A 24879-nucleotide genomic window follows, 5' to 3' on the forward strand; every position below is an offset into this window, starting at 1 on the left:
AAAACCGCGAGTTTGCTCGTCATAAATAGCTTAACCATTCGGTCTTGCCAGCAGTGTCCACGTCATCAGTTTTTCTTGCCACTTAGACGCATGGGAACACCTGCGTTCCTCCGAAAACCGACCGAATATTGCACGTTTTGCGACCGTGGACGGACAGCAATGTCTACTACAAATGGCGAGTGGGTGTATAATGTACCGGTACTTTCTTGGGGCGCCTCACAGTGCTTCTCGGAATGCTTAGATATATTGACTGGTATCAAACAAGATTTGTGAGCGATACAGGCAACTTTCTGTTGGAGGCGAACACAGCTCCGAGACATTGTCAATAATAATATCAACACTCCATCACCATTCAAGTTATCATAAATATCATAACAATTAAGAAGTCAAGAACGATGAAGTGTTTTCAAAAGCCTCATAGCCATATGAAAGTGCTTTATTCGCAACTAACGGTTTCACGTCAGTAAATATTCATTTTCAGATTTATCTCTCAAGAATACAAACCACTGTGTTAAATTTCTGAAATGGTAGACGTACAGAACCATAAAGTTGGAATTCATTAAAGAAAAGAATTACAAGTACTGACAGTGTTTATATGTCCATAATGTAGATGGACAGTTACAGAGTCCCAGCTTTCGGGAAGTTAGCAGCGTTAAGAGTCAAATCACATTGCTGGACTGTCATCATAAAGTTGAGTAGACCGAAAAAATGCTGTCAAAATGTACAAAGCATGACCGCTGTATGAGCTAGGAGTAGAAAAAAGCGGGGCACAAAGCTAATAATGAATCCGAAACCACTGGTAACGGGGATAAAACATTTTAAAGTCACCTATCATCTGGGCACAGTACTATAAGTACACAATAAATATCATTCGAAAAATAGCTCTAGTATAGAACCAAAACGTCGGAAATGAAATAAATCTGAAAAATAGGTCACCAGATAACACCCGTAGGAATATTATCCGATGGACACCAACTTCATAAAACCAGTGGAAAAAACTCAAAATTTCGTGTAATGTGCGTAGTTCCGTCGTATAGCTAACAGACCGTTGCGGTGTAGAGTCGCACGACACTGGAAGACGAAAAGCCTCGAGTGGGTTCAGGATATCGTGGTAGGGACATCGACAGAGGTGAAGCCAGGAGTTCTCAGGCAAGTATGATTCAACCCATGCTGTTTGTATCGTGTGTAAAGGACCTTAGCCGCAGTGTTACGTGGACTGGATAAAAAGTGCTGGCAACACTGTTATAACACAGATTTGGAGAGACGCTCGCAGTGTTACTCGTCCTCAGTATAATCGCTCCGCATGTCGATCGTCCTACCCTACACAGATGGAAGGCGTTGTGGCGGTCGGCGTGTCCACCTCTGTCGATTTCTTGTAAGAAACATTCTATGGCACGGATGATGTCTTCTTCTATTGTAGAACATGCCACCAAGGGGTACTTAATTTACTTAATTTTGGCTAACAGGACGTAATCTCACAGACCTGTATCGAGTGTTCCAGTACCTCCTAACCAAAGCTCGGGATTTCCCGTGTGGCATTATGCATTGTCGCTAAGTGTGTTAGGCCACAGTGCCAGAAGGAGCCGTCGCCTTCCTCTCTGCGCGGGACGAAGGTTCAAATGGTTCAAATGGCTCTGAGCACTACGGGACTCAACTGCTGAGGTCATTAGTCCTCTAGAACTTAGAAGTAGTTAAACCTAACTAACCTAAGGACATCACACACATCCATGCCCGAGGCAGGATTCGAACCTGCGACCGGAGCGGTCTCGCGGTTCCAGACTGCAGCGCCAGAACCGCGCGGCCACTTCGGCCGGCGCGGGACGAAGGTGATGTCGAAGAAACTGGAGTAGTAGGCTGTAGTCGTGGTCTGTTGGGACGCTTGAACTGACATCCCATCCTCTCAGAGTGTACACACTGGAGCTGACGTTACCAAAGCGGCCGCCGCTCACTCCGCTACCTCAGTTGACCTTTCGGTATCAGCCACAGATAGCACGTATGCCATTTGACGCACATCATTCATGTTTCGGAAATGTTTGCACTAGTTTTTATCCAAATTACGTAATAGTACCCTCAGGCTTTCTGCCGACGATGGTATTATCTGTAACGAAGTACCATCTGCCAAAATTTTTACGGATCGATCAGATCGCACATTTCAAATTGAGAAATGACTTTTCAACTTGGTTGAAATGTTCAGAAATTTAAGTTGTGCTCTCCACAAAACGCAAAAAAGTCTACATTGTTATTTTCGTCCAAACTGGAATCTGTCTAAATGAAAGTAACTTTCTATAACAATTTGTGAAAAGATAACTCTGCATCAGTTTTAGGGAAGCAGGTGGCATACGTCGGGCCCTTGGCAGGATATCATGGAAAAGTGATCGGTCCACAAAATACTTGTGCGGCCTACATAAGAACGGTAGTGAAGAGGTGGCGGTGGTGGTTTTTGGGGGAAGGAGACCAGACAGCGAGGTCATCGGTCTCATCGGATTAGGGAAGGACGGAGAAGGAAGTTGGCCGTGCCCTTTGAAAGGAACCATCCCGGCATTTTCCTGGAGCGATTTAGGGAAATCACGGAAAACCTAAATCAGGATGGCCGGACGCGGGATTGAACCGTCGTCCTCCCGAATGCGAAGTGAAGAGGTGTGGGACTGATACCAAATAGGACCTGCAGAGGAAATACGAAGATGAGCAGCAAGAATGGTAACACGTCTGTACGAGGTGCACCACAGAACTGTTAAAAAACTTGAGATCACAGACACTTGAAGACAGAAGTCAGCTAGTCCGTGAAGCTTATTTAGAATACGATATTGCAGTGCCTGTGTTATTCTGGTTACAATGCGAAATTCCTTTCGACGTGCATGCATGCCCAAAGGAACAGCCACTGCGGCGACCACAGTAGTTATGAAATACATTAAATACATTCGCAATTGCGAATAATGAGTACCATTCGCTGTAGAATGAAACGACGACAGTGAAACTTTATGTTGGATCGGGAGTCGAACTCGGATTTGCCGCTTATCGTGAGCCGTCGCCTTACTATTTGGCTCTCCGTGCGAGACTCACGACCAGACCGAAAATCCCATATGTCGTCAACCATGCGTCTACGACCTGGACTCGTACATGTCGTTTGGACACGCATGCATGTCCAGAGGATTTTTTAATCGTAATCAGAATAACACAAGCACTGCAATATCGTGTTTTCCGATACCGGGCAAGCAAGTTTAAAGTACAAAGTCTGACCTGTACGGGAATATACATAGTAGGTGTATGACAACGGGTTGTAGACGTATGGTTGACGACACATGGGAGTTTAGGTCTGCCCGTGAGTCGTGCACGGATAGCCAAATAGTAAGGCGACCCCTCGCGATAAGCGGGAAATCCCGGCTCGGAACAAATTTTCATTGTCGGCATGCCATTCTACAGCTGATGGTAGTCATTATTCGCAATTGCGAATACATTTAATGTACTGACTTAGAATGTTTCAAAAACCACTATTAAGTGTTGGATATTACTAAGCCTGTCCCCACACCTCCGCTCCCCACTTTACGTATTTATCCTACACAATGGCGAAATAAATGTAAATGTCGTGTGACTAGGGCCTCCCGTCGGGTAGACCGTTTGCCAGGTGCAAGTCTTTCGATTTGACGCCACTTCGGCGACTTGTGCGTCGATGGGGATGAAATGGTGATGATTAGAGCAACGCAACACCCAGTCCCTGAGTGGAGAAAATCTCCGACCCAGCCGGGAATCGAACCCGGGCCCGTAGGATTGAGGATTGACATTCTGCCGCGCTGACCACTTTTTTTTTTTTTTTTTTTTTCGTGAGCGGAGAAAATCCGCGACCCATCCGGGAATCGAACATGGGCCCGTGGGACGGCAATCCGTCACGCTGACCACTTTTTATTTCTTTTTTTTTTAATACGGGACTCGAACCCAAGATCTCCTGCAGACGCTCTATCCATCTTTTTTTTTTTTTTTTTTTTTTTTTTTTTTTTTTTTTTTTTTTTTTTTTTTTTTTTTTTTTTTGTGGAATAGGGAAAGTTCAAAATTTGTGCTGGACCAGGATCCGAAACCTGGACCTGCCGTTTACTACCCAGATACACTGACCACTGTTTCCTTTTTTGTTTTTTTTGTATTTTTGTTTGTTTTTTCTTTTATTTTAAGTTTTTTTTGTAATTGTAAATTTTCCTCTACCAACTTTTTTTTTATATGGAAAAAGGCGTCGTTCAGTTACGACAAACAAAAGTAGAATGTACATCCGTAGTAACAACGGAACAAAGTTCCTTCTGAACTATGAAATAGAATTCGAAACTAATAGTATGATGATAGATAATAAGGAAAGAAAAATGTAAGCAAATCCCGCGCGCCATACCATGTGCGTGGCTCATCTGCGTACAGATTCCATGTTCCAAATTGATAAAACATTTCGCAGCGTGTGGAGCTCCATGACGGCGGTCACCCTCTGCCCGGTACTCCCCAACTGTGAGGGGGGTTATCGAAGACACTGCGCAAATAGTTCGCAAATAGTTGTCGGTATTGGGGTGTACACTCAAGTGTGCTATGACTGTCCTGGAGAAATTGCCAGTAATCAAGTACCATCTTCTCATCATCTCGATAGAGGTAGTATATGGACATGCCTTTAAACCATGTGAGAGCGTGAGTCTTCGCAGGTGGGAAATAAGTATCCTCCGGACAAAGGAGGAGCCATGGCTCAACTGTGCGAGGCGCGATACGTAGGTAGCAGGCGAGGATCTTCTGCACTAGCAGCCATACCTCTAACGCCGACCCACATGTTAAACGGTGTTCGTCAGTATCCACGAGGTGGCAACGTGGGCAGAGGGGGTAATTCGCCATCCCAATAGCGTGACGCCTTTGTCGTGTTACAACCTTCCCGTTCACCACCCGGTACCAAGCGGCTCGTACCCGCGTGGGGAGGAACGGCTTCTGGACCGCTCTCCACACTGCAGGCCATAGGGTCGTAGGGCTCTTCCTCTCAATCACATTGCGAGGGATGGACCTTAGCAGCAGTCTGTAAAAGTCTCTCGCCTTGGGAGTGCGAGTGTTGAGGAGGTCTGGGTGCACGTAACTATACTCAAGAATAAACGCCGAGAGGTGCGAGGGTGAGGGTGTAATGTGCGCAATCATGACAGGTGGCAGAAGAGACTCCGGCAGCAATTCCTCTAACAGACGTCCCGTAATGGTCCACAATTTGATCATTGTGCACAGGTATAACGCCTTAGCTCTCGCTGGTACACTTACAAGTCCCAGTCCGCCAACACGCGGGGGGAGGGTGAGTGTTTCGTTGCGGACTTTGAATAGGTGTCCGGCGGTAACGTAATATCCAAACGCTGCTTGCAGTCTATGTGCCATCGCTGTCGATATCGGTAGGACCTGAGCCATGTGGATCATCTTAGTCGCCACGTGAAGGTTGAGGTATTCCACACGCTGTATGAGGTCCATCTGTCGAAGTAGGTTCCGGCGAACTTCTGTGCGTATTGCCTGTAGTAATCGTGCGTAGTTCATGGCAGCCGTGCGGCGCACATCCTGTGTAAATGTTATACCCAAGAACCGGATATTGTAGACTAGTGGGAGTGGAGCTAAAGCGTCCTCCTGTAGACCTCTCCCAATGGGCATCGCTGCCGACTTGGCCACATTCATGAGGCTGCCCGCTGCCAATCCATAGCGATTGATCCATTGTATCACCGAGCGTACCTCGTCACCAGATCGGACAAGTAACAGAAGGGAATCAGCATATATCCTGCAGTGAAATGTGTGATCCCTCAATGACATGCCCGAGAGCCTGTTTGTCAACCCTCCGACAAGTGGTTCGAGTGCGATCGCGTAAAGGATCATGGAGAGTGGGCATCCTTGGCGAACTGACCGTCGGATCGGAAAGGGACCCGCAATCCATCCATTCACCAGTACACGGGATGCAGCTCCACGGAAAAGGCGCTGAAAGATGTCGAGAAAGTCAGGCGGGAAGCCCATGCGGGCCATAACGGACAGAAGGAACTCGTGGTGAACTCTGTCGAAGGCGTGGTCGAAATCAATGGAGATCAGAGCAGCTCGAAGGCGAGAGGATGTGGCGATAGCTATTAAATCCCTGCATTCGCTGGTTTACCGTTTGCATGTTGGTCACTCCGCCCTGTGTCGTTTGCTCCATGGAGAGGAGTAGGGGCAGAACCTTCTTTATGCGGCGGGCGAGTAGTCAGGCGAAGATTTTACAGTCCGCGTTGAGGATTGTAATTGGCCTGCAGTCCTCGACCGTCCGACCTCTGGAAGGCTTGTGTATCCGTATGAGGACACCTTCCACGAATCCAGGTGGCACGTGGGAACCGGGGGTCATCAGTTCGTGGTACATAGTGATCCATCGGGTCATCATTAGATCGCGGAAAGTCCGATAAAACTCGAGCGGCGGTCCGTCTGGCCCGGGAGATTTGTTGAGTGCTCCCTTGTTAAGCGCGTCTTTGATGTCGTCCCGTGTAAGTCCAGCTAACAGCGTCGCCGCTGCTGCATTGTCGAGGGTGTGCGACACGAGCTGCAGTATGTCGTGCTCATCTGCTTCGTCTGTATTCATCTCGTCGTAAAACCGGCGATAGTGATCTGCAACCGCCGCCTGAGTCATTACGACCCTACCACCTGGCAATACGAGGTCCGTGATCAGCTGCTGTCGGCGGCTATCGAGCACGATGTGATGCATAGACGGGTTTTCTCCTTCCACTCGGTCTTGACGTGGCGATCGCACGACGACCCCCTCCAAACGTTTCCTCGTAAGCGACAACATTTTACCTTTAATTCGGCGGCTTTCCATTTGTCGGTTTGGAGATGGTGGTTGGCTGGCGAGTTCGGGGAGCATCGTGTAATAAAAGTCCAATGTGTGACGATGCCACGCTGCGATATCTTTTCCGAACTGTGTTAGCACACGCCGAAACGCACATTCCACCCACCATGTTAGAGTCGAAGGGAATCGGGGAAGACGACGTTAGCAATCCATCCATGTGTTGGCGATAATCTGACGGCATTCCGGGGCTTGAAGATGTGCCACATTCAGCTTCCAGGGTCCTGCTGTAGAGTGAGTGTGCATATGAAAGCGCTATGATCGGAGAAGGCAAGCGGCCAACGTTCGGCGTCCAATACTCCCGGTGCTAGAGCTCGTGAGACATAAATGCGGTCTAGGCGACTGGCTGAGTGACTAGTAAGATAAGTCGGCCCGGGACGGTCACCGCGCACTGTCTCTCATGTGTAGGTGAGAAGCATATCACGAACCAGGAGCCGAAGTTCTTGACAAGTCGAGAAATGAGGGACTTGGTCTTTGGGGTGGAGCACACAGTTAAAGTCGCCGCCGAAGATATATTGACCGAAGCTACTGATAAAGAGGGGGGCGATATCCTCGGAGTAGAACAGCGATCGTTCGCGGCGTTGGTCAGTGCCTGATGGAGCGTAAATGTCAATGATGCGCGTGCCCAGTGCTGTAATCGCCAGCCCCCTTCCTGACGGAAGGTAAGTCACTTCTTCGATGGCAATTCTGTTGCGCACTAGTATTGCCGTACTGCTGCCATTTCGGTCCGCCGGTGACATATATGTCACATAACCGTAGAGAACAGGGAGGGCCGCTATATACACTTTTTGCAACAGGGCAATGTCAACATCCGAAGAACGAAGCATCTCACGCCGCAACTGGATCTTCACTGCCGTTCGTATCGTGTTGAGGTTAAGCGTGGCGATACGATAAGCTTGTTGCCGAACCGCAGGTGCTAAGTTATCCATTAACACTGGAATTACCTATGATGCTTCCGACTGTATTGACACCTCCGCATCCTCCCAAACCGCACCTGCTGTCCTTTCTAGAGAGCCGGCGCCAATGGCGTGGGCCCTGTTGGCGTAACTTAAATGGTGCCGTCGTCGTCGTGGTCATCCGCCCACGTCGGGGAACTCAAAGCAAGATCGGTTTCCCTAGCTTCCTCAGGACACGGCATGGGTGCATGCACTCCAGAAGGTGGTGGGTAGCATCTGTCCTGCGTATCGGCATCCGATTTTGCCACTGTCGATATGTGTGGGTTGTCCTCAGTTCCGTTCGGTGGTGCCACACTGCAGCAAATGGCGGCTGCCTCTGTGGGTAGCGTCGTCATTGAAGGTGGAGTCGTCGTCCTCTGGAGGCTGCGTCGCATCCCGTTCGGAAGTTGGTCTACGCCTCCGCTTCCGTCGCTTCGGAGAGCGTTGCTTCCTGGTGTGTCCTTCTGTGTCAGACGATGGCAAAGATTCACGACGTTCCGGCACAAAGGCAGCCGTAGGCACAATAAGCGAGTCTACGGCCATGCTGTCGTCATGTATCTTGTTATCCGTCGACGGGGGCGGCTGCATCGGAGTTGAGTCCGTAGCTTGTGGAACTGGTGTGTCGTCATCGCCCTGTATTGGAGGATGGAGCCGCGACCCAACAGTGGATGTCTTCTGTCGTGGTGAAGTGGTAACTGTCGTAAGGGCGGCTGCATAAGTAACGGGAAGCAGCGTCGGCTGCGACGGCGGGTCCGCGGCAGCCGGTGGCAGTTGAGTGATTCGACGTTGGATACATTCGGATCTGAGGTGTCCCTCCTTCCCACAACCAGAGCAGGTCTTCGGTTGCCCATCGTAGATGACGATGGCACGGCAGCCACTGATATTCAGATATGAAGGTACATGTCTTTTAAGTTCTATTCGGACCGGGCGGACTCCGTTCAGCACAGGATATGTCTGGAATTGCGTCCATTTTTCCGCAATATGATCATGCACCGTGCCGTAAGGGCGCAGCGCTGTCACTACGTCCTCCGCCGGTAGTTCGAAAGGAAGTTCGAAAAGTCTGATCGTGCGGAGTCCCATGCCAGAATAATCGACGTGCACAGTCCCCACATTGCCATCAGCAGGGCAGAAACGGAGGCCCTGTTTCGTTTCCCGAAGGACCCGTTCACATGTTGCGTCGTTGATGATCTTGACATATACGATACTACTCACAATGGACAAGTGTATGCCGAGAATGTCCGTCGCCGGGATTTTAACTTCTTCTCGTAGAAATCGTTCGACTTCGAGTGCTTTGGGCCGTGCAAATTCGTTGCGGAACGTAAATTTGAGCGTCGATTTTCTGTATTGGTGCGCCATAGTGATCTACATGCTGAGTACGGCACGTGCGAAACGGCCGAGTACGATGTAAACAACACGAGCGCTCGCTCCGCGGCGGGAACACAAACAGCGCGTCCTCACCGCAGCACAGCCAAAGGCCAACCACCACTCAGCTACCGGGGGCGGACACAATGGCGAAGACAATATCAGATTAACTGCATCGTGCGCAGGGCTTTTTAAGAAATTATACTCGCTTTCCACATACGAAGGGAACGGGTTGGAAAATGTTATACTTAATATAGTGGGAAGTACCATATGCCGTGTCCTTCACAGTGCTTTGTGGAGTATGGATGTAGACACAGATGTAGATCGTCCCAGTGACGTAGCGAAGAACACATTGGGCTTGCTTTCGAGAGTTCAAATTCTTATCTGGCCGACAAGATTTACATTTTCCATAGTCTGTGAATCATTCAAGATTACGGAGATAGTATATTCGGAAAGGGCACAGAGCAACGCACTTCACCCTTTCAACATTCTCGCTCATTTCGTTAAGCCGAGCCGGTAACTGGAATCCATTGTCGTCATTGTTCGCAGAACGTTAAACATTAATATTCATGGCGTTGGTGAAATGTTTTTTGGGCCTTATGACGTCGTTCGACCCTTATTTCTGAGCCTAACGTTTTATCTAATTCTGGATACATCATCAGAAGCTATTACGACTCAGATAACAGTTTCAAACTTATGCATGTTCAGCAGGCCGAACTGTTACGAACATCCAAGCGTCGATTGGATCGTGACGTCATCTGACCGCTTTTCGTCGGAACAATTGCGGTCATATTTAAAAGAAAGCGTGCTTTTTTGAGCATTTTTTATGTCAGCTGTGAGATTTCCTAGAAACCATACCAAAATTAGAAGAAAAATTTCTTTGGAACAGTTTAAAGCAACAACTTTTCTCTACTTACAGGAAGATTTTCGTCGGTTTCCTATTAGTAGTTTTATCGTAATAAAAGCGTACGTAGCTTACACAAATACCGATAATGGTGATAATATTAACAAAACGAAAACAGTGCTAGTTCTCTTGTTGCGTATCACAGCTGTTGTGGTTCTATGCACATATTTAATAACAGGACGAAAACTGCCTCTTACAGCTGTTATGTTTTTATGCACATAATTCTGAATAAAGCTCTAATATCATGTGTTAAGTTTATCTGCTTTTGCGTCGTTACGCTCGCTCATGCTACGTTGCCGGACGTCTGAACAGTGTTTCCATTTCAGTATTCGTCGTTGCAGTGTTTACGTTGGTGCTTCCCATCAGCTAGAAATCAAGTCCTGTCTTTCGTCGTGTTGTAAATGTCTTCGTGGTTTAATAACAGCTTCGTATTTACGTGAAACCACGCACCATTACTGTGAGGGCCGGCCACGACGTGCCGAACTGCACACGAGAAATTTGGAAATTTGTGGTAAGGACCAAACTGCTGAGGTCGTTGGTCCCTAAGCTTACGCACTACTTATCTAACTTAAACTACCTTAAGCTAAGGACAATATACACACTCATGCCGGAGGTAGAACTCGAACCTCCGATGGGGATTCCGCCCGGACCGTGACAAGTCTCCCTAGACCGCGCTGCGCACACGACAAAAATGTGCTGGCTGCGTGCGGGCCAAGGCTTGACCTGTCTCTGCTTTATTCCCTCCTTCACAACAGCGCGATATTTAATTTTGTGCTGCGGTGTGGTATTTTTCAGTCGGCACGACTCTCTTTAGTACGGCAGAATGGTGGTGTCCGCGTTACATACCCTTCGTTAGTTGTTCATGGTATAACTGAAGTTGACATTTCCAGTGGCTGATGAAATAGAGATAGTCTATCAATCTCTCCTCACAAGTCTTTAAAAATGAATGGGAGTGAAGAAGAGGAGGCCGAAACTTCTTAGTGTACTTTGCAGTCGCAAAATCGACAGGTACTGCAAATTTGCTGTGAAACGACATCGGCACAATCGATAGACGGAATTCATTCTTCTGTTAATCAATAAACACTCTGTGCTAAATTTTCAGTCAGGGAGAACTTGAAGATACTGGTGGTACCAATAGTAAAATTTCTATAGTCGCACGCATTATTCCACAGTCAGTTGCAACAGATTTACATGGGATTAAACGAAGAGTATGGAGACTTCATACATCACTGCAAAGTACGTCGGTTAAGGGAAGGGGCACGCTGGGAACTATTTTTCGATTTAAAACCATCTACTGTCGAATTTATGGCGGAAGAACGAGTGAAGGAATGAAAATTAGAACATTCGTAATAGATTGCATTTTAAGCGGACTTCACTGCACACTGTCCACAGTAAGAAACTGAAAAGTGAGAACCAACTTATTTTTCATCTGATGGCAATGGAGTTAAGAAAATCACTTTGTGGAAGGCATAACTCATGGAAAAACTCTGTCCAGTTCACTAAGCTCATTGGCGTTAAAGAATTCATTGGACCTTGAAAAAATTACAAGGATAGATGTTTAAACTTTTGAAAACGTCGTCAGTCCTACATCGGTTTTCGTGCTGTTTTCGAAATTGTTTGGCGTTTCAGTTGAAAGCGCACTTGTGCGTGTGGATAGATGTGTAATGTAATTTCCGTTTTAAAGGCAACTGTTTTACGGTGAAGCTGTCCAGGAAGTCTACATGGTTTTCCTCTAGTACAGTTTCCAAGCCACTATAACGAGCTCGTAAACACGAAGAGGTTTGCTATATTCCTGCTGTGGCAAGCGGACCTTTACCGTGTTCAACATATGAGTATGTATGAAAGACCTTTTTTCGCTTCCGAAACTCAATAAGTTATGATTACTTTGCAATCCGAGTGTAAAAATGCCAAATAAAAATTATATAATGTCTTTTGCGCCCCAAAAATGGTTAAGTAATGTTGTAAATTTGTTTCGTTTATGATACATGTTGTCGGGACACATGAAACCAAGTCATATGCAGTACAACTGCAGTCCCATCTGAATAAGATGCGTTCGTCGTTTCCTCTCTCCCTCCTCCTCCTCACACAGGGTGGCCTGGCGGTGGGAGAAGTGTGTAGCCAGGTTGAACTCTGTGTCACGTGATCCAGTGCATGGTCGGGAGCCGAATACTCGTCGGCACAGTAGCTCTTCGTGTTCGATCAGTGGGTTACCTGCATTCCGTAATTTAAAAAAAAAACGTGAGTGAATGGATCAACGATGAACCTGAACGGGTGTCATGGGACGCCCGCTGCGACAAATGGACCGAACGAAATTAAATTAAAAAAAGTGCTTGGCCGCCTTGATTCACTTGTGAAAATTTCATGGTGATCTGCGTGCGTGCTTACTGTGAGGACCACAACGAACAGGGTGCGACTAATTCCGCATCACAGCCAATAAATATAACTTCAGAATGTCTCGGTATTAGTGAATGTACAGTGAAGCAAATTTTCAGAGAGTACAGAGAAAGTTCGTGTCTTGTATCACCGTAAAAATACTGCAGGTGACAGTGTTTACATTGGAAGAGTCTGTACTGGGAGTTATAAGAAGTATAAACCACGATGTCACTGTGGAAAAGCAGTTTCCAACAATAAAAGCTGTGTCGGAAATGTTGAAGATTGAAGACTTTCTTGATACAACAAAAACATATGCTGATGGAAAATAACCGAGTAGCAAAAAATAGAAACACGTTGTTGTACTTCGCAATTATTGGATGGACTGTTTATCACACTGACAAAAGTTGGTGTAGTGCAAATCGTTCCAGAAAGTTTTGATGGCAGGAATAAAAATACCCTACGTAACGGAAAATATATACGATTTCTCACAGGAATTGTTTAAAAGTGGAATGGCTGGACAGCAGGAAGTCAAACTCCTCTCGCTATGGACAAAGGAATTTAATGTGTCACAGTTGGAATGAAGATGAGTATGTGGAAAAATATGAGCGTGGATTCGCGCCGACATGTACGGCACAGATTTTAGTGGAGAAGAATTGAAACTAATGGCTTTATTTACACTAACGCGCACAACTCGTCTAATTTAAACGCTACTTCTTTTCTGTTAAGGTTTTCTTTTGCGCTTTTGAATTGCTGTGGACTCTCTGTACATTCAATCCCAGTAATGATCGAGTCTTCACAAAACCATTCTATCGACAAAACGAATTTGATGGTTCCCTGGTGCCAGTGCATGACCTGCTGCTGTCGATTTATCCGTGTTTCCTAAAGGGCAGTTCTTGTTGTTTAAGAAATGGTTCAAATGGCTCTGAGCACTATGGGACTTAACATGTGAGGTCATCAGTCCCCTAGAAATTAGAACAACTTAAACCTAGCAAACCTAAGGGCATCACACACATCCATGCCAGAGGCAGGATTCGAACCTGCGACCGTAGCAGTCACACGGCTCCGAACTGAAGCGCCTAGAGCCGCTCGGCCACAGTGGCCGGCCGTTGTTGCTGTGTTCCAAAAGCAAGGTGTTAATGTTTCGTTTTGTAGTTCATGGGTACATAACACGGCATGTCGAAGAGGTTTGCTATATTCATTCTGTGGCAAGCGGGCGTTTATAGTGTTCACATATTCCATAACCTTCCTTGTTGGTTTAAACACTGTGTCAATACCGTATCTCCTCGTACTCTGCTGACACGATCTGTGATCTTTTATTGCTAATGTGAAGAAGACGTTGTCATTATTCGGTAATTTTTCACTAGAAGGTCCAGAACCTTTAGGAAGTACCGCCCTATGTCTCTCCTTATCAGAGCTGACGTTTCTCAAGTAGAATGAAATTTTCACTCGGCAGCGGAGTGTGCGCTGATACGAAACTTCCTGGCAGATTAAATCGGTGTGCTGGACCGAGACTCGAACTCGGGACCTTTGCCTTTCCCGGGCAAGTGCTCTGCCATCTGAGCTACCCAAGCACGACTCACGCCCCGTCCTCACAGCTTTACTTCTGCCAGTACCTCGTCTCCTACCTTCCAAACTTAACAGAAGCTCTCCTGCGATTGAAGGAGACGAGATACTGGCAGAAGTAAAGCTGTGAGGACGGGGCGTGAGTTGTGCTTGGGTGGCTCAGATGGCAGAGCACTTGCCCGCGAAAGGCAAAGGTCCCGAGTTCGTGTCTCGGTCCGGCACACAGTTTTAATCTGCCAGGAAGTTTGATATCAGCGCACACTCCGCTGCAGAGTAAAAATCTCATTCTGGAATCATCCCCCAGGCTGTGGCTAAGCCATGTCTCCGGAATATCCTTTCTTTCAGGAGTGCTAGTTCCGCAAGTTTCGCAGGAGAGCTTCTGTTAAGTTCGGAAGGTAGGAGACGAGATACTGGCAGAAGTAAAGCTGTGAGAACAAGGCGTGAGTCGTGCTTGGGTAGCTCAGATGGCAGAGCACTTGCCCGGGAAAGGCAAAGGTCCCGAGTTCGAGTCTCGGTCCGGCAAACAGTTTCAATCTCCCAGGAAGTATCGTTTCTCAAGCAGTTCCCAAATGACCTATTTCTTCCCCCCAAGTGATGTTGTTATGTTGTTTACAGACTCTCTTACCCCATTTCACCAATGTTTTGGACCACTCCTGTTACCTGGTTGATATGGTGGGCGCAGTTTTTTGGGAAGGTATGAATATGAGTGTGCACTCTATGGACTTCGTGACCCACGGAAATATGTCTTGGCCGCGGCGCTAACCTCGAGGTCGCAAAAACCCACCGTGAAAGTATGGAACGTACAGTTAACATTAATTTCTCTATTTTTTAAATACATTTTTGTAAGACTGGTCGGTTCGATTGTCGTGTTCACGGATTTTTGTGTTATCGAGGTTGACGTAAGTAACCGATTTAATCTCATCCTGATCTCTCACTCGAACCGCGAGCAACTATTAATATCATTTTCAAAAGAAATTATCCGTTAACCTGTCCTTGTATACTCCCTGAATGTCGACGTCCGTACAGTAGCGAGTCCCACACACCCTAACAGTTTCCATCGTTTTTAATCTGCATTCCGATATACATTACGGAAGGAAATGTTAGTAAATCAAGTAGTATTATTATCAGGAATTGTAATACACTCCTGGAAATGGAAAAAAGAACACATTGACACCGGTGTGTCAGACCCACCATACTTGCTCCGGACACTGCGAGAGGGCTGTACAAGCAATGATCACACGCACGGCACAGCGGACACACCAGGAACCGCGGTGTTGGCCGTCGAATGGCGCTAGCTGCGCAGCATTTGTGCACCGCCGCCGTCAGTGTCAGCCAGTTTGCCGTGGCATACGGAGCTCCATCGCAGTCTTTAACACTGGTAGCATGCCGCGACAGCGTGGACGTGAACCGTATGTGCAGTTGACGGACTTTCAGCGAGGGCGTATAGTGGGCATGCGGGAGGCCGGGTGGACGTACCGCCGAATTGCTCAACACGTGGGGCGTGAGGTCTCCACAGTACATCGATGTTGTCGCCAGTGGTCGGCGGAAGGTGCACGTGCCCGTCGACCTGGGACCGGACCGCAGCGACGCACGGATGCACGCCAAGACCGTAGGATCCTACGCAGTGCCGTAGGGGACCGCACCGCCACTTCCCAGCAAATTAGGGACACTGTTGCTCCTGGGGTATCGGCGAGGACCATTCGCAACCGTCTCCATGAAGCTGGGCTACGGTCCCGCACACCGTTAGGCCGTCTTCCGCTCACGCCCCAACATCGTGCAGCCCGCCTCCTGTGGTGTCGCGACAGGCGTGAATGGAGGGACGAATGGAGACGTGTCGTCTTCAGCGATGAGAGACGCTTCTCTCGTGGTGCCAATGATCGTCGTATGCGTGTTTGGCGCCGTGCAGGTGAGCGCCACAATCAGGACTGCATACGACCGAGGCACACAGGGCCAACACCCGGCATCATGGTGTGGGGAGCGATCTCCTACACTGGCCGTACACCACTGGTGATCGTCGAGGGGACACTGAATAGTGCACGGTACATCCAAACCGTCATCGAACCCATCGTTCTACCATTCCTAGACCGGCAAGGGAACTTGCTGTTCCAACAGGACAATGCACGTCCGCATGTATCCCGTGCCACCCAACGTGCTCTAGAAGGTGTAAGTCAACTACCCTGGCCAGCAAGATCTCCGGATCTGTCCCCCATTGAGCATGTTTGGGACTGGATGAAGCGTCGTCTCACGCGGTCTGCACGTCCAGCACGAACGCTGGTCCAACTGAGGCGCCAGGTGGAAATGGCATGGCAAGCCGTTCCACAGGACTACATCCAGCATCTCTACGATCGTCTCCATGGGAGAATAGCAGCCTGCATTGCTGCGAAAGGTGGATATACACTGTACTAGTGCCAACATTGTGCATGCTCTGTTGCCTGTGTCTATGTGCCTGTGGTTCTGTCAGTGTGATCATGTGATGTATGTGACCCCAGGAATGTGTCAATAAAGTTTCCCCTTCCTGGGACAATGAATTCACGGTGTTCTTATTTCAATTTCCAGGAGTGTATATCTATTTAAAAGAAGAATTTGATGTTTTTGTCAGAAACCTTTACACAAAACAAAGACACATAAAAATAAGCTGCTATCAAAATAATGCGCGTATTCAGTGGGATATTTTGTCAATACAGTCTTGGCTGGCATACAATAATAGAACGATCAAGACAAATCTGTTTCTTGTAGTTTTTATAAATATACCAAAGTTTTCTGTTTCTGCTTTTGCATTCTACACCTAGTACTCGTAAGCTCGCCGTTGCTCCCGCTTCAGAACTTTGCACACCGTAGAGCTTTCCGATTCTCTCAGTTACATTTATCGGCAAAATTTTTGGCATTGATCTTTGCTGAAGACGGTCTTGCAGAAGCGCAAAAGAAAGCTGCCACAATAATTCTCCTCAGTTATTGTCTCTTCTTTTTGCTGAAATAATAGCACCATTAATCGCAGATGCGTTCATGATGCTGCAAAATGTAGCCATTGGTTATTTTCTTGTGTTTATAGCTACAATATGTGTTGCACTGATTCAGTCTATCACGACAACTCCAGTAGTAAGATTACATAATTTAGTCATTGCTGCCTTTTTATCATATCCTGTAATTTCATCAATATTTCCATACTGATGCTTCGTAGAAAGTGTAGCACCGCTCTATTTCCTTTCGACACGTAAGAGACTAAGGTACAATTTTCCTTTACGCTAAACGTAGATGACTTTTCTTGTCGGTTTCCAGTGTTAGTAGTTCCAAGGAGATTTGTCTCTTTTCTTCCACAGAGTACCAACGATGCTCGTCTTCTGTGTCATTAGTGCTTTTGCAAGCCCGAAACTTGTATGATAATTGTCGGAAGTTATATTGCACCCTGTATTCATATGTTAAAATGTGTGTGAAATCTTATGGGACTTGACTGCTAAGGTCGTCAGTCCCGAAGCTTACACACTACTTAACCTAAATTATCCTAAGGACAAACACACACACACCCATACCCGAGGGAGGACTCGAACCTCCGCCGGGACCAGCCGCTCAGTCCATGTCTGCAGCGCCTCAGGCCGCCTGGCTAATCCCGCGCGGCCCTGTGTCTCTGAGCGAGTTCAAATGGCCCGTTGTTTCATTTGCATAGATCTGCAGGCTATTGTACAACATACACCTTCATGTCGAATGTATAAAATGTTCTGGCACCCCACTGCTGCAAAAATCTTTACTCCATACTTGATTGGCATGTACTAGCGGAATCTGCGTCTTCCAAGCAATGCTTCTGGTTTTTCATCAGTTGTCACGTATTCAGAAAATGTACAAGCCTTTCGAATGTTTTCAAGAATTATGAAACTTCCTGGCAGATTAAAACTGTGTGCCGGACCGAGACTCGAACACAGGACCTTTGCCTTTCGCGGGCAAGTGCTCTATCATCTGAGCTACCCAAGCACAACTCACGCCCCGTCCTCACAGCTTTACTTCTGCCAATATCTCGTCTCCTTCAAGAATTAGGTTGAAAACCTGTGTTATCGCTGCCATCTAACTTGCTTGCTTTCTCTCTCTCACACGTCTTGTTTCTTTATAGCCTAGTGTGAGGCACCGAAGGAGGAAACAAAATCTGCTTATGCCCAAGGTGAGATGAAGTATTTCTGTTATGTTGCTAGAGAAGGCCGAAATGCACGCTATAAGCTCACGCAGGATGGCGTGAGGTCTGAAACAGGATACGTAATGAATGCTATAAAGAAAAGTACGTAGCTTCTGGAATACTTAACTTTAATCCACCATTTGTATACATCGTTCTTGATGAGACATGCTTCATACGATAACTATCAATTGCTATGGCGCCTTGCTAGGTCGTAGCCATTGACTTAGCTGAAGGCTATTCTAACTATCTTCTCTGCAAATAAACGAGGCTTCGTCAGTGTTGTATCGCTAGCTAAGTCGTCCGTACTACTGGGGCGAGTGCTAGTAAGTCTCTCGAGACTTGCCGTGTGGTGGCGCTCGGTCTGCGATCACTGACAGTGGCGACACGCGGGTCCGACATGTACTAATGGACCGCGGCCGATTTAAAGCTACCACCTAGCAAGTGTGGTGTCTGGCGGTGACACCACAGATTTCACTATGAAATATTTAAAACGTTATGCCATCTGTTCGCCAAAATGTTGTAGACGTTGCCAATGGATGCGCCTTACACCAAGCGTAGTACAATAATCCAAATAAGACTTTATTTTCGCTTTCATTAATTTTATGAGCATCTTTCTCCCTACATTGACCCCTTGGATGCTTTGAATATATCTTTTACTTTAGATAACACTGTGTGCATAATTTGTTAATTAAAAAACTGTTTCCAGCTCTGTAGAGGATTTATAGCAGTGTTCGCAGCACTTCTCACTTTCACCTAAATGAGTTGGATGTTATGAGAACCTGTGCGTGAGTTCTTTGGCAAAGCAGGTAATCTCAATACTTTACCGTCTTCACCGATAAATTAATATCTGCGTCGTTACCATTGTCTTCTGTTTTATCACCCGATGCTTCTTTTTCGGTGGTGGAATCATTTTTACAGTCTTGGTCCTATATGTCTTCAAAATGAATTCTCCATTCTCGGATTCATCAGCTTCACTTTCAGCCATCTCCTATTCAGTCAGCTGTCTAATTATCTCTTCTTCTTCCTCGTAAGAATATGTCATGTTGTCGTTACAATACTTGCAAGATACTATAATAGGGTACCACGCCAGAAGGCGTCTGCTCTGATACTAGTCCGCAGCTCGTGGTCGTGAGGTAGCGTTCTCGCTTCCCACACCCGGGTTCGATTCCCCGCGGGGTCAGGGATTTTCTCTGCCTCGTGATGACTGGGTGTTGTGTGATGTCCTTAGGTTAGTTAGGTTTAAGTAGTTCTAAGTTCTAGGGGACTGATGACCATAGATGTTAAGTCCCATAGTGCTCAGAGCCATCTGAACCATCTCTGATACTAAACAAAGCCAGTGCTGCATACATGCGCACTTGGAAATAACATGAGCGGAACTAACAATAAACTGACGCCAGTGAACGCGGCTGGTACGTGATACCTTAGAACATTTTGTCGTAAGACAACCGGATGTGCTGTTGTTCAAACGACTTTAATTGTGCTCACTTAACGGTACTTAGGAGCTAGCTCATTGAGAACAATTGATGTTCTGTTAACGTGAAAATATTCTGCTTGGTTTTTGAAATTAATTGTAAAACAGTGTATATCGCAGGGCTCGTTTATTACAAGGTGGCTGGTTTCGATCATCACATTATCATCTTCAGGCTTTCAGTAATAGTGAGGGACAATGGCTGTGCATGGAGCGATTCCTGCTCTGCGCACAGCCATTGTCCGTCACTATGGTTGAAGGTCTGAAGACGATCCTGTGATAATCGAAATCAGTCACCGTTTTAATAAATGTACCTTGCGATGTAGAATGTTTACTAATTAATTCCAACTATTACATAGTGATCGCTGACTCTCCAACAATGTTTTCAAAAATAATTAATTCTGCCTTGTGTCGCATACCACATGATGCAGTTCACTACTGCAGAGTTCTCTCTACCACATCGCCTGGTTCTTGCCCTGACTCATAGCGCCGTGTGATGGCGCGGCGGTAACACCGTGCCGCTGCTCGTAAAGTTCTCTTCTCGGAATGAGGCCTTGTTTGAGGTACTTGTTAAACTCTGCGCCGGAATTCCAGCGGATTATTACATTCCAAGGTCTGCTATGCCCCAGTTCCTGGACCTCTGACGTAGTGGGACATTTTTGGGGTGATGTCCACCAACAATAATGACATATCTAGCTGTCTGTAGTCCATGGATGAGCTACATACTGAAAAATAGAGGAACCTGCCAAGTTGTACATCGGTTTATTTACGCCGAGACGAATTTCGGGTATTGCTTAATATACGATGCCGAACAAAAAAGGTGACCGGACTCAGTTGACAAGAAGCAGTCTAACTACGTACAAGTACACAAGATCGGCGGATATGGTAATGATCAGAGCTGCAGTGTCTGCTGTTCGCGGATAGTTTTGTTACCATACTTGGTAGGGTATGTAAGAGGCGTAACTAGCCTCATATGTTGACTGATCACATTGAAGGACACAGAGATGCCGTGTACTTGTATGTGACAGCGTTATCAGCACCTGACGGTCTTTGAAAAGGGTCTAGTTGTGGGCCACTATTTGCCTGGGTTGTCCAATCGTTCAGTATTAAGGTTTGTGGCCGAGTTTTAGACAGCATGGGTACGAGAGAGCCGGCCGCTGTGGCCGAGTGGTTCTAGGCGCTTCAGTCCGGAACCGCGCTGCTGCTTGGGCATGGATGTGTGTGATGTCCTTAGGTTAGTTAGGTTTAAGCAGTTCTAAGTCTAGGGGACTGATGACCTCAGATGTTAAGTCCCATAGTGCTTAGAGCCATTTGAACCATTTTGAATTTGGTAAGTGAGAGCGGGCATACTTGTCATCCAGGTTCTGCTTCACCATGTCTGACCACGACAGCGGAGGATCGACGTATTAAGCGCCAGAACGTATCAGTGCCCGCTACATTCTTTATAGTACCGCATCACTGGATCGACACCAGAAGCAGTCGGACTAGGTAATTACTGTCACATGCATAGGCTGCAGTTAAAACCAGAACACAAACGGCTGCGTTTGGAGTGGTGAAGTGATCTAGAAGTATGGACTTCAGCTGAATGAAGCTGCATTATGTGCAGTGATAGATCGTTTTTCTGTGCCATCGAGAATGGAGGCGACCTGACAGAAGGGCACACTCTTCTACTCCTCTACTTCTGGCGTCATGTTATGTGGAATCACCGGATACGATTCCAGGTCACAGATGGTTGTGACTGAGCGAGCACTGACGGCACATCGGTAAGTTACGGGCATCCTGTGTTACCTCTCATGCAACAGTACCGTGGTGTGTTTTTTGAACGGTGGAATGTGGGCCCACACACGGCACGTGCGTCTATGAACTGTCTGCGTATCTTGAGGTACTCTAATTGCCAGCAAGATCCCCGTACCTGTCCTCGATAGAAGATATGTGTGGCCAGACTGGGCGCCAACTCACTTCCAGTGCCAGAATCCAACATAACAAGGACCAGTTACAACTACTGTGAGCCCAGTGCCAGAGGCAATACAAAGTCATACTGGTGACTGGTCTGATGTTACCAACTTCTTTGTAAATTTGACTTTATTATGGAACCGCTGAAATAGCATCACACAACCTCTCAATCTGTGAAGTTTCATTTCGTCTCCACCCCCTCCATACGACACTCATGTACAGCATCATTTACTCGTGAATTGGTCAAACGGAGTGCACGTGAACACTCCTTCACCGTCTCGTCGGACCTATAGGAAACCACCTGGTCGGTTCCTAGTTCAGAATCGATGACGACTTTCAGTAAACTCCAAGACCTTTATGGAGTTTTAGACACATTGGTTTACCGCTGGAAGAAAAGCTTAATCGCGGTAACAAAGAAGAAAAGAAATATGTACCAGTGACTTCGTATCTTCACGTGTTTCTTACAAGATGAGCCCATGACGTTCAGATCACGGTTTTTCTGTAAGTTCTGTAGGGTTTCAGTAGTCCATAATGTACAAGTAGTAAGGCGTACTACCTAGTCGATGTCGAGAAAATCGCAAGAGAAGTTTTACGCGGCAGTGATGTACCAGTGCGTTGCAACTCTGAGAAAGAGAGGCTGGCGGTTACGTGGTTAGTGTTCAAGCTCCGTAAACAATGGAACGCTGTATCGAGTCCCACTCATGTTCTTGCCATTTATTTATATTCTTTTTAACACTAGACATATTATTGCATACATACTACACTTGAAAGTTATTTTGATGAAAAGACATTTGTATCTGCATGAACTTTCATTAATTTTTCAGCGTTATTTGGTTCTTTAATGATTTTTATTATGACAAAAACTATCAAACGCACAGAGTTCTGTGAAAATGTATGCCTGTCGTGAACTGCTTTGCACCTATACGCTTCGATCTGCAGACACAAGTTACAAGGACGACGGACAGGCGTGGAAATCCCAAGTCTAACATCGAGAAATGATGGAAAACATAAATTAATACGTCATCTACTACTTCGAATGAATACAGTCTCCCGCACGCTCACGGAATCTTCAGAGTTTGTAACGAAAACGAAGTTTTCCAGGTTTTAAATATGGCTGTCTCTCAGCCTCAGTATCTAAGTTTCAGCATAGGAATTATACAGCCAGCTGGTTGTAAATAACTGCGGTCCATCGACATAGCTTCATCACAAAGAAATCTTAAGAAACCGTAAAATTACATTGCAAGAGGCAATTGGCGAAGTTTTTAGCAGATAAGCTAAAGTCAAAAATTAAAATTAAATACGTTCAAGCCTCTAGCACATACGCCTTTCTGGGAACAACATCAGACTCTTAAACATTTTGAAAAATTTCTCCTTCTTCCGACAATTTTGATGCAAGCCATGAGTGACGCTAAATTTTCGTAAATTTCGCTGCCGGAAACAGGCGATGTAGTACTGAATGTACTTTAATAGCATCTTTTCGAAAAGCAACTCCTAATTCCGTGTCGAACAAATATGAATAAGTCTGAAAACTCTTGATAATGTTTTTAACTTACCTTTAGAAATTAAAAAACGCATATTTGTTGTAATAATAAAAACAGCCGAAGAACATTGGAAATTAAATAAAAGTTCATACAGATTTATGTGTCTTCCATCATATTACCTGTTAAATGTAATACGTACGAAGTAATATGACTGTTGTTCAAAAAATATAAACTAAAATAAAAAGGACGGGTGGGACTCGCTCCAGATATTACGGAGCTTCAGTGCTATCCACGCAGCCGCCGCCAGCTCGTGCTGAACGTCGAATGCACCGGTATATCAGTGACGCGATATTCTCGGAGTGGCCTTAATACACTACTGGCCATTAAAATTGCTATACCACGAAGATGACGTGCTACAGACGCGAAATTTAACCGACAGGAAAAAAGATGCTGTGATATGCAAATGATTAGCTTTTCAGAGCATTCACACAAGGTTGGCACCGGTGGCGACAGCTACAACGTGCTGATATGAGGAAAGTTTCCAACCGATTTCTCATACACAAACAGTAGTTGACCGGCGTTGTCTGGTGAAACGTTGTTGTGATGTCCCGTATAAGGAGGAGAAATACGTACCATCACGTTTGCGACTTTGATAAAAGTCGGATTGTAGCGTATCTCGACTGCGGTTTATCGTATCGAGACATTGCTGCTCGCGTTGGTCGAGATTCAATGACTGTTACCAGAATATGGAATCGGTGGGTTCCGGAGGGTAATACGGAACGTGGTGTTCGAACCCAACGGCCTCGTAATCACTAGCAGTCGAGATGACAGGCATCTTATCCGCATAGCTGTAACGGATCGTGCAGCCACGTCTCGAAATCTGAGTCAACAGATGGGGACGTTTGCAAGACTACAATCATCTGCACGAACAGTTCGACGACGTTTGCAGCAGCATGGATTATCAGCCCGGAGACCACGGCTGCGGTTACCCTCGACGCACGAGCGCCTGCGATGGTGTACTCAACGACGAACCTGGGTGCACGAATGGCAAAACGTCATTTCTTCGGATGAATCCCGGTTCTGTTTACAGCATCATGATGGTCACATCCGTGTCTGGCGACATCGCGGTGAACGCACATTTGAAGCGTGTATTTGTCATCGATATACTGGCGTATCACCCGGCGTGATGGTATGGTGTGGCATTGGTTACACGTCTCGGTCACCTCTTGTTCGCATTGACGGCACTTTGAACAGTGGACGTTACATTTCAGATGTGTTACGACCCGTGGCTCTACCCTTCCTTCGATCGCTGTGAAACCATACATTTCAGCAGGATAATGCACGACCGCATGTTGCAGGTCTTGTGCGGGCCTTTCTGGATACAGAAAATGTTCGATTGCTGCCCTGGCCAGCACATTCTCCAGATCTCTCACCAATTGAAAACGTCTGGTTAATGGCGGCCGAGCAACTGGCTCGTCACAATACGCCAGTCACTACTCTTGATGAACTGTGATATTATGTTGAAGCTGCAAGGGAACAAACACTGGTAGCAGTTACTTCTGTAAAATATCTGGGAGTATGCGTACGAAACGATTTGAAGTGGAATGATCATATAAAATTAATTGTTGGTAAGGCGGGTACCAGGTTGAGATTCATTGGGAGAGTGCTTAGAAAATGTAGTCCATCAACAAAGGAGGTGGCTTACAAAACACTCGTTCGGCCTATACTTGAGTATTGCTCATCAGTGTGGGATCCGTACCAGGTCGGGTTGACGGAGGAGATAGAGAAGATCCAAAGAAGAGCGGCTCGTTTCGTCACTGGGTTATTTGGTAACCGTGATAGCGTT

Source organism: Schistocerca serialis, chromosome 5 (genome assembly GCF_023864345.2).
Source record: "Schistocerca serialis cubense isolate TAMUIC-IGC-003099 chromosome 5, iqSchSeri2.2, whole genome shotgun sequence".
NCBI lineage: Eukaryota > Metazoa > Arthropoda > Insecta > Orthoptera > Acrididae > Schistocerca > Schistocerca serialis.